We start from the raw sequence: 16301 nt of genomic DNA, 5'->3' as shown, positions 1-16301 counted from the left end.
ATAAACGAGGAGAAATTCTGCAGCTAAGGCATCCATAACACGATCAGTTAGAAGTGATGTTTTCCGACGAGCTGAAGGAAGAACTTATCTGTTTTCTTGCAGAGACTTTAATGTGAAACCGGAGCCAGGAGGCAGTTTATCTTAAACATAATGGACTAATGAAGCCAAAAAAGAAGTGAAAACATGTGCAATACCCGTGTGGAGCACGGGCAGCTTAAAGATCGCTCAGGTGAAAACAGAAAATTGATTTATGGTTTGCTGATGATGTAATTAGCGATTATCAGACTATTTTTGCCCATTACTGCTCACAATTTCTTTGTATTTTGACTTCAAACAACATTTTTTTTTGCGATTAAGTGTCAACAGAGATACCGAAAAGTGGTTACACCTAAAAAGCAAGGTCACTGAAGGCAGCGGTGTGGTTGTACAATGGTGCTGTAACCTTGTCCTGTCACCAGGGGGCGACGTCAAAATATCTGCTGTTGTCTTGTTGGCCCTTGGCTTACGGTGCATTCCAGATTGAGTCGGAAGTCGGAATTCCTGAGCTCCCAGTAGTAATTTTCATCTGGAACTCCCCCTCAACTAGTATTTCCTTCTTGGAAAGTCAGAGCAGCCTCAACAATCCAAGATGGTGACAGAGAACATAAACATAATCTGCTCTGTCACTCACCTGTATTTGTGACTCATGATATAAGCCACACGCTAAGCACTTACCACATTCTATCAATGAACGTGCTGCAGCTAAAATAAATCCCATCTTACTTTGCTTTTCTGACTTTCCTGCTGGAATGCACAAACTCGGGAATGACGTCACTGCCAAAAAGGACCACAGACATCAGAACATTGACACAGCTGCCAGGTTGGAAAAGTGAAGCAACAAAAAAAAATTGTACTCTATTTACAGGCCACCAGGGGGCGACCCCTGCGTCTGTAAAAGACTTCTGGTCCTATAGAGGTCTCTGGGACCTCTGTGAACAGTTCCCTGATGTGTTCAAGGGTTCAGTTTCTCATTTCAGAACACAGCTGAAATTATCAAGACTCACTGAAGGGGTGTGAAATGTGTCTAAATCTAGGGAACAGAGGCCTGATCGACGATATGTTCTGCAGACTCGTGTCTTTGTTCATAAACAGAAAAATGAAGGTAAGACACAAACGCTTCCTTCAGTTTGACCTCTCAAAGGTCAAGGTCAGTCCAGTCTAACATGTTTTACTTTAACATGAAACGCTGCTATGACCGAGTCTCAAACAACAGAAAATCCAGGGTCTGCTCATCAGCTAACCACTCTGTTTTATGCTGTCGGTGCGTTAAATATCATGAAACGCCTCATTCAGTCAGCTGCATGTTCTTTAGAACCAAACTGGCTGCTCGAACTGATGAATGATACCACACTGAGCTCTCTGCAAGGGAACGAATGAGCTCGACTCCCTAAAATATCAGCCAGCGAGTCCAAACACACTTATTTTTACTAACGGATAAAATGATGTTAACTTTTCTATCAACTTCTTTTGCTCGTTATCACCTTATTAACTGTTCGGGGGTGAGAATGAAGCCTTGTACAAACTCTGGGTAAAGTAGTGTTGAGAAACGAGAACACTGAACGGGAAGTTAAAAGAAAAAGGCGCAGCGGTGTTCCTTCTCCGAGTGGGGGGGGCTTCTTCCGTCTCCAGGCGTCTTCAGGAGTTTTTAAGTTTCCTTGGGTTTCCTTTGGGATTGTTTTTACGAGTCCCTGCTCGAGGGGGTGCCGCCTTCACACCAGTGTGATCTCAACCTCCTCTCGCCGCTTCACCTGCCCGCGAGGATGCTGCTTCGGGGGCGGAGGTGCGGCACGTACCTGTAAAAATCCACCGGCTCAGTTAAAATGAAGATAAAAAAAAGTCTGCTGTCATTTACGTCACCACGGAAGGTTTTACTCACGGGTCGGATGGTGCCACCGCCGCTCTCCGGGTATTTGGGGGGTTGGGGGGAGCTTTGTGCTGGACCTGAAGAGGGCAGAGGAGGCAGATTATTATTCACACCGGCCTTTTTTCTTACAGATAACCACTCACAGACAAACCAGAGATTCTTACTGTGAAAGGGGCTTTTGTGTGGAGCCGGCGGCGGTCTGTGGTGTCCGTTGTGATAGGAGGGTGGTCGGCCAATGGGAGAGGCTGTGGCGCTGCAGGGACTCGACACTGGAGAGGACACGGTGGGTCTGAAGGGGGCTGCTGTGGAGAGGTCCCGGCTGGAAGGGACCACGAGGGGAGCGGTCGCACTGAGAGAGTGTGGACGGGGAAGCCTTCAACACAAACAGTGGACAGGTGTGCAAACTTTAATATTTTATATAAAATAAAAAGAAATAAATTATTTAACAACACAGGACTTAGTGTCACAAATAAGTTGCTACAGTAGATTTGTACTGCGCTGATGTAGAGGCAGCTGATCCAGGGGGGACACAGTGTGTGTGCGTTCAACCAGAAGAACTTTAATTGTGTAGAACATGAAATTTAAGTCAGCGTGAGCCTACCTGTGCGCTGCCGTCTCTTTGCCCATCTCCATTCTCGCTGGTCACGGTGAGATCCTCCACAAGAACTGCGGGGAACACACCAACAACGCTGTTAAACTCGCCCTCCCAGAAGCCATCGTCCTCGTGGGTCTCTCTGCTCAGGATGCGGATGATGGCGCCTTCTGGGAACGACAGCTCATCTTCCGTTTGTCCCGCGTAGTCGTACAAAGCCTTTGCGAATGAAACTGCAACACAGACAGTGGCAACGAGGGTATTAAACAAAGCAGGAAATCAAAACTCCGATATTATCTGGTGGAGGCGGATCTCACCACTGGAGTCTCCGTTGACGGAGCCGGTTGGGAGTTCGGTTTCAGGTTCAGTGGAGTTGCTGGAGGAATGGGATCGGGCGTCCAGCGCGGCCAGCGACTGCAGCATGCTCAGCAGGCTGTTGGAGGAGGGCAGCTGCAGGTATTTCTCTGGGACGTAGCCCACCTGTCCGCTACGGTTTCTGGCCTGGAAACACAGACAATGCACACAGACATCACAGCACTAAAACAGATCTATATAAATGATATTGCTCACATTTTTATGTATGATTATATTCATTAAAATAAATACCCCATTAAAACACTATATCTGTATATGAAAAGATAATCACCTAAGTAAATATACATAAAATATTGGCTCAACATGTGGAACATTTGCACAATGGCTCACAGGAAAGCCAGACTTACACAATAAACCAAAGTAAAACAGCAACAATGCACAATGTTCCTTCAGGGAAATGATCTGAAAACAACCACACACAAAGTACACAATGACTACACACCAGCAGCTCTGCAGAGGCGTTTATAAAAGAATGACTTCACACAATGATGGGAGCATCCACAGCTGACATTTCTACATTTAAGTGTACACCACTGACCACCCGAAAAATGTCCTCAAAGACTTCTCAAATTTTCTCCCAAAGGTCCAGGAGCAACTTTGTAACAGTCTGTGACAAACAAAGTGAAAATGATAACTAAGTAGCTGGGAGATCATCAAATTAACATTTTATATCCATGACCAGGTCACTCCGCAGATCTAAAACTGATCAAGAGTCCACGAACCGCTGTTAAAAAGCAGAAGCTGACAAACTGTGATCAAACCGCAGCGCTGCTGAGGCAGGATTGGATCACCATCAATCAGGATTTGGCCCAGATTTTCAGTAGCTGCACTTAAGGTATGAATTTAAAAACTGCCTCATTCATGACTTATTGCATTCACAAACTTGGGTGCCATGCCCGCCCACCTGCCTGCCCGGCTGGGTGACGAGAATCTCCCATCAGCCCTTCATGGCTGCGGGGCCAAAAAAAGAAGCAGAGAACTGTGTATTTGTACATTTTTTGATTTGTCTTTATGTTCAGCAGAGCTTCTACCACCCAGGCCAACCTGACCTGCCTCAATGCACCGCACACATTTTAGTTGAATTATTCTAATTCCTGAAGCCACATCAGTCCAACTGATCGCAGAGAAACACTAAAACGTCCAGTAGATAGTCTGTACCGGTGCGAGGTCTTATAAAAACTGAAACTAAATGTTTGTCAAACAGTCTAAGAGCCAGAGAGTGAACTAATAAACAAAACAACCAACCCTCAAACATGAGAGTGCTTCTGCTACACAACTGTGTTTGTGTTATTATTGTACCTTGACCCAGTCCTCCATGTCGCCATCATCGATGACCTCCAAGATTTCCTGCTCCTCGATGGTCAGCTCGTCCGGCTGAGAAGCCTGCAGACAGACAAACACGTTAATTCAAATTAAAGCTGCGATGTAACAGTTTAACCATCTTCATTTCACCCGTGATGTATATTTTTCAAATACCGCCACACTGGTGAATGGACAAAAATGCTCACTGTGGCTTCAATAACATCAGCCAGAACACTGAAGAAAACACTGAGACCATGCCTGCATTAATACCACACTTTACTCAGGACTCTGTTAATATAAAACAACTAATTCTCCAAAGCAGCACAAAACTCAGACTTACACTAGAATTTCTGTACAAACTCAGAGAGCAGGTGTTTGGACACAGAATCATTAGTGCCACAAAGTTTGGGAAAGTAAATTCAAGTGGGGGTTAAACACGACTGGAACTGATTAAAAACAGCCAAAACAAAAAGTGGCTTTACTTCAAAGTCAGAAGTATAATTGGTGACATGTTAAAGATCCACGTCCAATCCAAATATTTCAATCATGTGTGGAGAGGTTAACCGTATTTACATCTTAATAGATTTTATGACGACATCCATCCAGCAGGGATGGAGGAAATCCCAGCCAGCTTTGTAGGCTAACACAGAGAGCATCCACATTATGATGCACCACACAGACGGCAGACTTCAACCACACTTTTAGAAAATATAACAGGAATGAACACTCAGCCATCGAGTCTCCAGCTGTCTGCGTCAGTAACAGAAGCTTTAATCTAACAAGTTTGTATTTTACTGAAGGAGGAACCTGGAGAGAACCACAGAGGCACAGGAGAACATGACAAGACACTTAAAAAGATTTAAATATTAATCATGTAATTACCAGAAAATATGGTTAAACCTACAGAATCTTAACCCTTGTGCTCCCCTTCGGGGCAGCCCCAGACCCCGGGGGTCCCAAAGTACCCCACCCTCAGTAGAGACAGGTGAATGAAAATGAAAAAAACAGAACGATCATTTGGGGTCGAAGAGTGCCCCAGAGCGATTCTAATGGGTTCGTCAGGGGATCGGGAAAGAAAACGTAGCACTTGGGGGCCACGCACAGAAGCTGCTGCGGCAGCGTGGGGGTCATTGATACCCCAGTACATAAAAATGATGCATAATCACAATAATGATAATAATAATAATAAGAAGAAGAAGAAGAAGAAGAAGAAGAAGACAGAACACAGACGCTTCTGAGTTTTATTTTATTTTATTTGAAATTACACTCACGATACAACTGAGGCAATCTGGAAGGCCATACCTTTTAGGGACATGCGCAATAGGGAGGGTGCGTTTTTAAAATGCCCCCCCTCCCCCCCGGGGCTGTATTTTTGATTACAATATCAACAAACTGTCCGTGTTTCAGGTGCTCGGTGCTGTACAGCGCCTTCGGTGGCTGTGAATACATGATCAGGAGACGTTGAATGGAAGGAATGAAACGTAGCGTGAGGAGTCTTTTCCTGATGCTGTAATAATGTTCAGCGTAAAAGTCATCCTCCAAGTGTCACAGCGGGATGGAACGAACACACGCGCAGGCTCTGAGTTGGGAAACACAAGAATCTTTATTACAGCACACCAGGTGATCTATTTACAGAGGTGAGGGGGAAGCCGGGCTCCGGGGGTCCACACACAAAGGGAAAAGACGCTGAAAGTCCACACGCACTCCGTCCACTCCTCACGCTCCTCTCCACACTCCACAGAAAACACGATGACGTACTCCACTCCTCGCACACTCAATCACTCAGGAAACACAGGGGTTGGTCCAGGGAATGCGGGTCGGCAACCGTCCAGCGACGAGAAACACAGAGCTGCCGTCTTATAAAGGAGCTGGAACACTCTCGTAACGAGCCACAGGTGCGTGATGGCGACCAGGTGCGTGGACCAAGGGCAGAAGCCCACAGGTGAGCTCCGCCCTGGCAGAGGGAAAGAGAGGAAAGAGAGGAAGGGAGAGAGCAGGAACAAAATGAAAAACATATGTAGCCATACTGAGCCGACCGGGTAGGCACAGGGACCCTGACACCAAGACTCGCAGACACTCGTGTTGTCTCTGGCTGGGGTGATTGGTCTTGCACCCGTTGCACGCTTCGGTGCGGTACTCGTTGATCACTAGGTCGAGTAGGTGATACACCTACGCAGTTTTCACGGTATCGACGAGTAAAGAAGACGCCCAACCGTCAAGCTCTGCGTCTTTAACTGAGAATATCCAAGGGCTCCACCGAGCCCCATGAGAACATAAGATGTAAAGTACGCTCCTGTGCCAAATAATCCCAGGGAAGCGAGGCGGAAGAATTTACACCGCTCCTTCAATTCGATCCTCTCCTCTTCTTCCCTTTTTCTTTGTTCTTCCTCCTTTCTCCTCTTCAGCCTTTCTCCTTCGAGTTTCTTCTGGGCCGCCTTATACATCTCGTTTGTGTAGTGGTTTCCTCCATTGAAATCCACCATTTCATCGATCACAGCTGTCGATCACAGCGATATTTCTTCCGTCTTCGCCCTCTGCCTCTTTTCTGAGACAGCCGTCGGTGACAGACTTAGGCAAAACGTCTTCTTTGAAAGCGTTCGCATCCCCCAGGATGGTGTTTCCGGATGCACTCTTTCCCGATCCTGTTTTACCGACCAGAAGGAGTCTCAGTTCTTCACGGGTCGCAGAGCCTGCGGGGTTGGGGAAATGATAGTAACATTTGAATCATTCTAGAAAAAAAAAAAACATAAAACACTACGTTACACTAGGCTATTCTTTTGTTATCTTTGTATCGATGTTGACAGCAAGAAGTTTGTCCACATAAAGCGAGTACCACAAGCAGCACACAACCCTGGGATTGCACTTTACCTTTGTATCGATGTTGACAGCGAGCAGTTTGCCCACATAACGCCAGTAGCACAAGTAGCACACATCCCTGGATCCGGCCTCGGTCGCCAACATTTTCAGTAAGCTAAGAAAAGAAGAAATAAAAAAGAGGTGAAATTAAGGCACATTCAAGGAAAGTATTTCAGATCAGATTAGCAAGTTAAACCACACTGAAAATACACGTTGAATAAACCATGGCCCCAAACTGGTCGGTTGTCCCATGTGTTTCCCCCGTAGCTGCTCCGGGCGCACACACAATGAGCCCTGGTTTCGCGACGCAGGCGTAGCAACAACCTCCTTCTACTCCTCACTGCCTCCTGTATGTGTGTGTGTGTGTGTAGGAGGTACTGGGTTCCTCACAGACGGTGGTGTTCGCGAAACCCACCCTCCTCAAAGCTAAGGGCTCGCCAGCGAGGCGCGTGAGAGCGAGGAATATGTTTTAAAAAAGGGAAAGGAGGATGAGGAGACACTGAGGGTCCGAGGTCTAAACGGAAGGCTGTGTTCAGGTAACCCGCCCTCCGCAGACCTAAGTGTACGCTAGCGAGGCTCTTGAGAACGATGTAGAGGGAGCAAGGATGAGGAGGAGGCAAGGAGTGTCTGAAGTCCAAACGGAGGGCGGTGTTCGCGTAATAGGCAGGCCACATAGCTGGTCTTTCACTAGCGAGGCAGATGAGAACAAAGGCGAGGGAGCAAGAAGGACGAGGGGCATGGAGAGCCCCAGGTCCAACTGGAGGGTGGTGTTCACATAATAGGCAGGCCAAGCAGCTGCTCTTTCACTAGCGAGGCGCTTGAGAACGATGTAGAGGGAGTAAGGAGTACGAGGAGCAACGGAGAGCCCGAGGTCCAACTGGAGGGTGGTGTTCGCGTAATAGGAAGGCCAAACAGCTTCTCTTTCACTAGCGAGGCGCATGACAACGGTAGAGAAGGAGCAAGGAGGACGAGGAGCAACGGAGAGCCCGAGGTCCTCACCGAAGGGGGTGTTCGCGAAACCGGCCCTCTGAAGACCTAAGCATACACTAGCGAGGAGCATGAGAACGATGTAGAGGGAGCAAGGATGAGGAGGAGGCAAGGAGTTTCTCAAGTCCAAACGGAGGGCGGTGTTCGCGCAATAGGCAGGCCAAGCAGCTGCTCTTTCACTAGCGAGGCACTTGAGAGCAATGTAGAGGGGGCAAGGAAGACAGGGAGCAACGGAGATCCCAAGGTCCTCACCGAAGGGGGTGTTCGCGAAACCCGCCTTTCGCAGACCTATGTGTACGCTAGCGAGGAGCATCAGAACGATGTAAAGGGAGCATAGATGAGGAGGAGGCAAGGAGTGTCTGAAGTCCAAACAGAGAGTGGTGTTCGCGTAATAGGCAGGCCAAGCAACTGCTCTTTCACTAGCGAGGCGCAGGAGAACGATGGAGAAGGAGCAAGGAGGACGAGGAGCAACGGAGAGCTCAATGTCCTCACCGACGGCGGTTTTCGCAAAACCCACCCTCTGCAAACCTAAGCGTACTCTAGCGAGGAGCGTGACAAGGATGTAGAGGGAGCAAGGAGGACGAGGAGGCTCGGAGAGCCTGAGGTCCAACTGGAGGGCGGTGTTCGCGTAATAGGCAGGCCAAGCAGCTGCTCTTTCACTAGCGAGGCGCAGGAGAATGATGGAGAAGGAGCAAGGAAGACGAGGAGCAACGGAGAGCCCGTGGTCCTCACTTAGGCCCATTTACGCGTAACCCAAGGCCCATCCGGCAAAGCGCTCACCTGCGAGGAGCAGGAGAACGGAGCAGAAGGAGGTCGCAGGACGGGGAGGCAGGGAGAGTCAGAAGTCCTCACTTAGGCCGGTTTATGCGAACACTGCTGAGAAGGAGACATTGATGATGATGATGATGATGATGATCTGAAGTTGAGAGTTGTTTGCTCCGGCGGTTCGGGGTCCCTCCAGACCCCAGTGTTTGCCATCGTAACTTACGAATGTGCATTGGGGTTGCGAATTACCCCATCGCAATTACAAAGGGGTCACAGTGTACCCACGGAGCAGAGAGTACCCCCGGTCCTCATGAAGGCCGGTTTACGCGTAACTCGGGGCACATTCGGCTAAGCGCTTGCCTGCGAGGAGCAGGAGAACGGAGCAGAAGGAGGAAGGAGAACTAGGAGGCTGTGAGAGTCCGAGGTCCTCACTTAGGCCGGTTTACGCGTAACCCGGGGCCCGTCCGGCTAAGCCCTCCCCTGCGAGGAGCAGGAGAACCGAGGAGCAGGAGGTAGGAGGACTGGGATGTTGGAGGCGTCCGAGGTCCTCATGGAGGCAAGTTTACGCGAACACTGCCCTCTGCAAAGCTAAGTGTCCGACAGCGAGGCACAGGAGAACCGAGGAGAAGGAGGGAGGACTAGGAGGCAGGTAGTGTCCGAGGTCCTTACTTAGGCCGGTTTATGCGAACACTGCCAAGAAGGAGACGATGATGATGATGATGATGATCTGAAATTGAGAGTTGTTTCCTCCGACGTTTCGGGGTCCCTCGAGACCCCAGTATTTGCCATCGTAACTTACGAATGTGGTGTGGGGTGGCGAAATACCCCATCATGATCACTAAGGGGTCACAGAGTACCCACGGAGCACGGAGCGCCCGCGGTCCCCACTTGGGCCGGTTTACGCGTAACCCGGGGCCCATCCGGCTAAGCGCTCGCCTGCGGGGAGCAGGAGAACGGGGGAGAAGGAGGAAGGAGGTCGAGGAGGAACGGAGAGTCCGAGGTCCTCACTGAGGCCGGTGTACGCGAACACTCTCGAGAAGGAGACGACGATGATGATGATGATAATGTGAAGTTGAGAGTTGTTGCTGTGGCGCTTTGGGGTCCCTCCAGACCCCAAGGTTTGCCATCGTAACTTACGCGATCGATGGAGGGTTACAACCAATTAGGTGCCTTTGTCCGACGCTGTGACGAGACCCGCTATAGCCGGGGGTCCGCCTGACCCCCATCTGCCCCCACCGCGAACCGGCGCCCTGTTTCACGACGAGACCTGGTTCCGCGCTGCCGGGGTCTGCGTGACCCCCCCCCCCTTCTTTTTTTTTTTTTTGTTCCAGGGCGCACAAGGGTTAAAAATACTTCTCCTTTCACTTCCAGCCGTTTTATGTATTCTGCATGAAAATGAGGTTTACAGAGGACAGTACGTGTAACTCTGCAAGTCACTGTTCTTCTAAAAACACATTTTTTGTGGCTCCTGAATCTTCATCCATCAATATCCAGCTACGCCAGCTTCCTGCATTTTCTAATAATGACTGCTTCTGTAACTCCCAACACGCACTCCCCGTGCCTCGAGCTCGAGGCAAGACCGGCCTGTACACGTATTTTAACGAGTTGTCAATACAGAAAGCGAGATGCTGCAACAGCAATCAAACAGTGTTTTTTCCAGAGCAGCGACACTGATTGATACAAACACATGAGGCTTTGTAGATGTCCCCATTTCTCTGGGCACTGACTGACTCATCGGCTACGACTCTGCTTAAGCGTGTGCCGTTACCTTGTAGGAGTAGAGCACTTTGCAGGTGAGTGGATAGTTTTTCAAGGTGCTGGAGGGGCTGGAGCTGCTGTCATCCAACACTTCACCGCTGTCCTCCATCTCCTCTTCATCCTCTCGCTCCAAATCTGCTGTTACCTACGGATGTTAGACCGACATCTGCGTTTAGGGCACAAATCTACAGCGCATATACTTCAAAACTACAGCACTGTGGAATTGGAGTTTTTGTCTTACGGAGAGTGAAGGATCGTGGGTACTGAGGTTGTTCCAGCGCTCGTTCTCCAGCTCCTCCATCACCTGGTTCATCGCACTCTTCAGCCACGTTTCAACCGGGACTCCCGCCTCCCTTAGCAGGTCCAGCCAGGCCTCGGCTTTCGCTTTCACCGTCTAGCAGCAAAAAATAAATAAAATAAAGGTGAGTTAAAGACCACTAGACTTTCACAACCCACTGACAAGCCCCCCACCCCCCCAAAGAATACTGATCTCATTGTGTTTTCTTTAAAGAAAACACAATGAGATTAGTATGAAAATAAAATAAATACTTAATGTGTTTTAAACACCTCTGCTCTCTTCTAACAAAACATTAATCCTTTAAATCTGTCACTTCACCTTTCAAACCAGCAGGTGGCGCACTGGGGCAACTTTAAATAAGGAGAAACTGATTCAGAAGATGGACCTCTGCCCTCCGGAGACTCTGCCTGGCCACCTCCATCTTGGTCTCCAGCTCGCTGTTGTTTGGCTCCGAAGCTTCCTGGGTCCCGTACTCCTCCAGGGCCTGAAAACAAAACAATTACAACTATTGTGGTGACGTATACAAAGGAACACATGGAATAGATGGAAACGGTCCAACAATAAAGCGATCAACATAACCAGGGACATCTGGAAACAGGTCGCTGCACGAGCTGTGCTCACTTATCTTAAACCAGCTTTCGCAATAAACCAGTGAGACGGAGCTCTTATCAATTTTATCCTTTCATGCCACAGTAAAATATGGAGGAGTTTATGATGCCGAGGTTTATTATTATCATCCAGTTGACCGGCTTCGCTGCATTAAAGGCCAAATTCCAGTTTAATGGAAAAAAGTGACACATCAGTGCATTTTGTACACTTCCTGCAAAGATTTTCCAGGGATTGTGTGAGTAAGGGGTGACAAACCACATCAGAATAACTCCAAACCCAAACACAGACATAACACGCACGTTTAGATTCAGAGACTTAAACTTCCCAGAGGATTTCCTTCTCTTTGCAGAACGTCACACTCATCATGTCCAAAGGGTCATTTTGACTCCTCTGGAATTGTAAAAACTGTTAAATTAAAATCCCATGATAATCATATTTCATGACTTTTCCTTATATGGGTTTATTCATTATATAGTGAAAGCAAAAGCAACAAAAATGACCACCACTCATACCTTTAACTGCTGAGGATATCATTTTGATAGGCATAGAAATTTATGTCAATGCCAATTTTATTTATAGAGCACATTTCATAACATGCAAAATGTGCTTAAACAGAAGAGGCTCAAGGCAGTGAGAACAAGAAAATAAAATTTAAAATAGAGATTGCAAATGCATTTTGATTAGAAGGCTGCAGTAACGTGAGCCAGAGCTACCTAGACATGACTGATGGGTAAATATATTGCCTCAACTGCTGCTGTTGCAGGATGGGGGCAGGTCTAGCATTACATTTTTTCTCAATATGAAAACATGGACTAATTTTAACATATTTTTAAATCCACAGATTCTCCAAAAAAGCTACAGGATCTATTTTTAACAATAGAGGGCTCAACAAGTAATCTGTAGCTCTAAAACTAGCAGATTTTTACACCCTAAAAGAGAATTTAAACATCAACTTTGTGGGACTTTTTTTTAAGGTGCTTTATGTTTAAAACCGGAATTTGCCAATTTTTTTGCTTCGCTTTATGAATCTGACAAAACACAGAGAAGTTGTTTCTGTTGCGAAACAGCAGATGGTGCTACGCTGGCACTGACCGGATTGTAACAGATGGACTTTCAGGACGTTTCTGTGTCGAACAGCCATCCAGTCAAATCGTCTCTTACACAACAAGAAGAGAACATGCTTATGTCATTACAATAAAGAAAACCTATCTCCTATGTGTATCTGCTGTTTTAAATATAACATCTTATTTGACTGACTGTATGATTCGATTTGAAGTCATTTGGTTACTGGATCGCTGTGAATAATGATCACACGCTTTACTCGGAGCACAAAGACCAGTGTTACCTGCTGTGTTTTCAAATATCCACACCGTGCTTTAATCATTTACATACACCATGTGTAACTTAATTCACTGCACGGTGTCAGAATCGGACTCTTTTACATCCACGAACGGGAGTCGTAACACATCGCTTGGCAGACCTGCGGCGTCACCTTACAGCCTGATAGGAAAATATTTTTGGACCAAAGCTGACATTTACATTAATTTTTATAGTGGGCAAAGAATCCAATAAAAGCCAAATGTGGCTGTAAAATTATTTAAAATAGACTTAAGGCCACAAGGAGACACTGCGGGCTTCATGAGCAGGTGCACCTGAATTGCACCCATGTCTGCAATGGGACTCGTAAAGGAGTTTAGGATGTGTATTTTATATACGCATATCTACTTTTATCACCTAAAGTGCAGCTCCCAGGGCAGATTTTGACCACAGCAGAGGTTTCAGACCTGAACTGGCACTGAAAAACAATCCAGGCAGTCAAGTTGAACTGAGAAATCCATAAAGCTGAGAGCGTAACAGATGCAAAACAGTCGGAGGGAAGCAAAGAAGGAAGGAAGGAAGAATTTAGCAACTCTGGGAAGTTATCTCAGCAGCATCATTTCACCAGCCATATTGTGGCAATCATGAGGTGAACAGCAGCATTCGATTTTCTGTAAACTTCTTACCTAACTTTAAAGGCCTGTTACATGTTACATGACCTGTTGCACAGGGCTATCATGTAGAAAGGGAGGTTCAGACCTGCGGGTGTTTTATAAAATAAAAATCCTGGGTCATTCCACACACACATGACCCCACATGACCCCGTTACAATCAGCTGAATATATATGTGTAATAACTTTAGTACATTTTTATGAATTATAGGCGCAGAAAGTGCATAGTGGTGGGTTGAAATGTAAAACTTTTTCAACTGCGCTTTTGAAGATTCATAATTTTATAAGTACAGGAGATATCTATGTGAAATTAACAGGGCTGGAAAAACACATTAAAGCTCTGGTAAAAAACAAACAAACAAAAAAACTGCAAATAATCAACTTTAACCCACATGCCACAATCTAAAGCCAAAATCTTGTTTCCTTTAATCAACTTTGAGTTGTTTCAAGTAGTTTCAAACAGCAATCCTGCACCAATTTAATCTCTATGATGTGGAGAAACAGAAGCAAACATCGGTGCTGCCGGATGTTTTGTGTGTTTTCTATTAATTCACCGGCGAATACAGCATTTTGAGTAAAACTCTCAAAGCTCTTAACATGTGTGCTACCAAGTGAGTGCAAATGAAACTTCTCCATATTTATACCAGGATCATCTTCTAGCTGGCATCTGTCAGATATCAGTTAGGTAGATTTTGCCTGATGCTGCCAGATGGATTTTGATGGCCTCTAAAATGACTGAAATAGACCAGGTAATCACAGATAAAGAAGACTGCAGATACTATGTCTCTTTTCATAACCTTATGGCTCAAGATGAATAAACAACAAGTGTTTGGACTTCTAAAACGAGGCGAAACTCTTTGATTTAAAGCACAAGACAAAACGAGAGCTTGGAAGAAAAAGTAAATGGAAAACAGTGACAGTCTTTTCCAGATTACTGTGTCTGTATCTTGTCTTATAATCACAGGTCATTTAGAAGTGAGGACAATGAGCTGAGACAATCTTTAAAGCACGCGTTTATCTGTTTACACTTCCTGGAAGTGTGAAGTTCAGAGGAATAAGTGCGTGGTGTGCATTAACAATAAAAATGGAAAATGTCATTATATTGTGCAGATATTCCTCTGTGTTTAGGACAGCGACTAGTTAAGATATGCTTTTTAAAAGGTGTGTGTATATATATATATATATATATATATGTATGTATGTGTGTGTGTGTGTGTGTACTGACGTGCAAATTAAAAGTAGAGGTTGTGCATTTATTTAGGAAGATAAACAGTCTGATAAAGTCGGAACAAACACGAGCTGGAAATAGTCCCACGGTGAGGAAATGAGACGACACATCTGTAAATAAAAACTAAAAATGGGAAATAATCTAAGTTCCTGTGCAGGGCGAGGAGTACAGTACAAAGTCAAGAGTTCACTGTTCTGCCTTCAGGCTCATAGTTCAGACTAACAAAGATAAAGACCAATCACGCAGGACTTATTATGTTTCCTGCTTTGACTTCTTACCCAGACTGTTCCATAATGTGTGTGCAGCACTTTTGTGATTAAAATCTATTTAAATTAGTCGTTTGTTTCAGTGCAGACAGATTATTGACACTCAAACAATGGAGCTACTTTGTCTGTTACTTACAAATTTTTAGAAAATTAGAAAAATTTGAACATTTTTTCCTGCTTGTGTATCAATTTAGAGGAAAAGTCATCCCCCAGCTTCTCAAGCTTCATAATCCAGTGATCATGAATGTCTAAAAACAAAAAATCTTTTCTGCATCTGGTATTGTTGAGATGTTTAACTCTGGACCAAAATGGTGGATCTGCTCTGCCTAAAGCCGCTTTGAGCATCAAGGTCCTGAGCCCAGTCCAGTCCGGGCTTTTGTGGCCACGTGGCCCGGCCAGCTCAGCTTTCAGGATGCCCGTGAGCTGCTTGTTCCACACGTCTGATTTTGTATTGATTGTTGTCTAAACAAATGAATCTGTCATCTGTTGAGCTTTGTTCCACTTCTCAACAATCTCCTCTGATCTGTTTTCATTACAGCATTTTATCTGTGGTTTCCAACCTGTGCAGTTCAAACCTGAAGGATCCACATTTTCACTTCACCTTTCTGTAGAAATTGATTTTCCGGTAAACTGATCAACACCTCCTGCCAACTAAATTAGTCAAACACGTACCTTATTTTATGCTACAAAATTTGTATTAAAAGCAACCCAAACACTTTGAGATTTGGATTTTAATAGTTTCAAAAATTATTCTTCAAGTTTTACTTGAACATTTTAGAGAAATCATGTTGAGTTCTAAATTTTTAAGGTTGGGGGATTTCATTCCATGCATAATAAATACGAGTTTATTTTCCCCAATAATCACTAAAAGCAATCGCATGTGATATTTTATGCATTTAATAATGAATAAAAAGAGAAAAACATCAGTATTTACCGTGTCTGAGTCGACAGGCTGGAACATGAAGTCTGGTGCTTGCTGGAACGCCATGTTCTTCTGCACAAACAGCTGCTGGTGAAACTCCTGCAGAACCTGCATGTGTTTCAAGGGAACAGACAAAAATATACATATATACTTATTTAAGGTTTATCACAAGCTTACAAATCAGCCCATGTCTAAACCTGCATAATTAACACTTAGTAAAGCCTTTAGGGTTCAGGCTTGCTCCCTATTTAGTTTTAATTTCTTGCCCACATTTATTTCTATTTAAAATTAACTTTAAAAAAAAAAAAGACCTCCAGCTGAATGAATTGTGGCCAGTGATCCGTGTAGCTTAGGGCCACATTTATAATTTTTTATTTTCCACTACTCTGTCAGTTTATTTCTGTTGTATTAAGTTATTTGATTTGCTTATGAAATGAACCCAAATCAGCTTT

General features: G+C 45.5%; 1 pseudogene; it reads right to left on the bottom strand.

Moving 5' to 3' along the window:
- Positions 1–380: 380 nt before the first annotated feature.
- Positions 381–15963, bottom strand: LOC146378612 (F-BAR and double SH3 domains protein 2-like; annotated as a pseudogene).
- Between the last annotated feature and the right edge of the window lie 338 nt (positions 15964–16301).

The sequence above is a fragment of the Perissodus microlepis genome, chromosome 10 (assembly GCF_051167445.1).
Source record: "Perissodus microlepis isolate ML-2025 ecotype Zambia chromosome 10, ASM5116744v1, whole genome shotgun sequence".
Lineage (NCBI taxonomy): Eukaryota > Metazoa > Chordata > Actinopteri > Cichliformes > Cichlidae > Perissodus > Perissodus microlepis.
The sequence above is the reverse complement of the archived record's forward strand: the minus strand, read 5'-3'. Positions and strand labels throughout refer to the sequence as shown.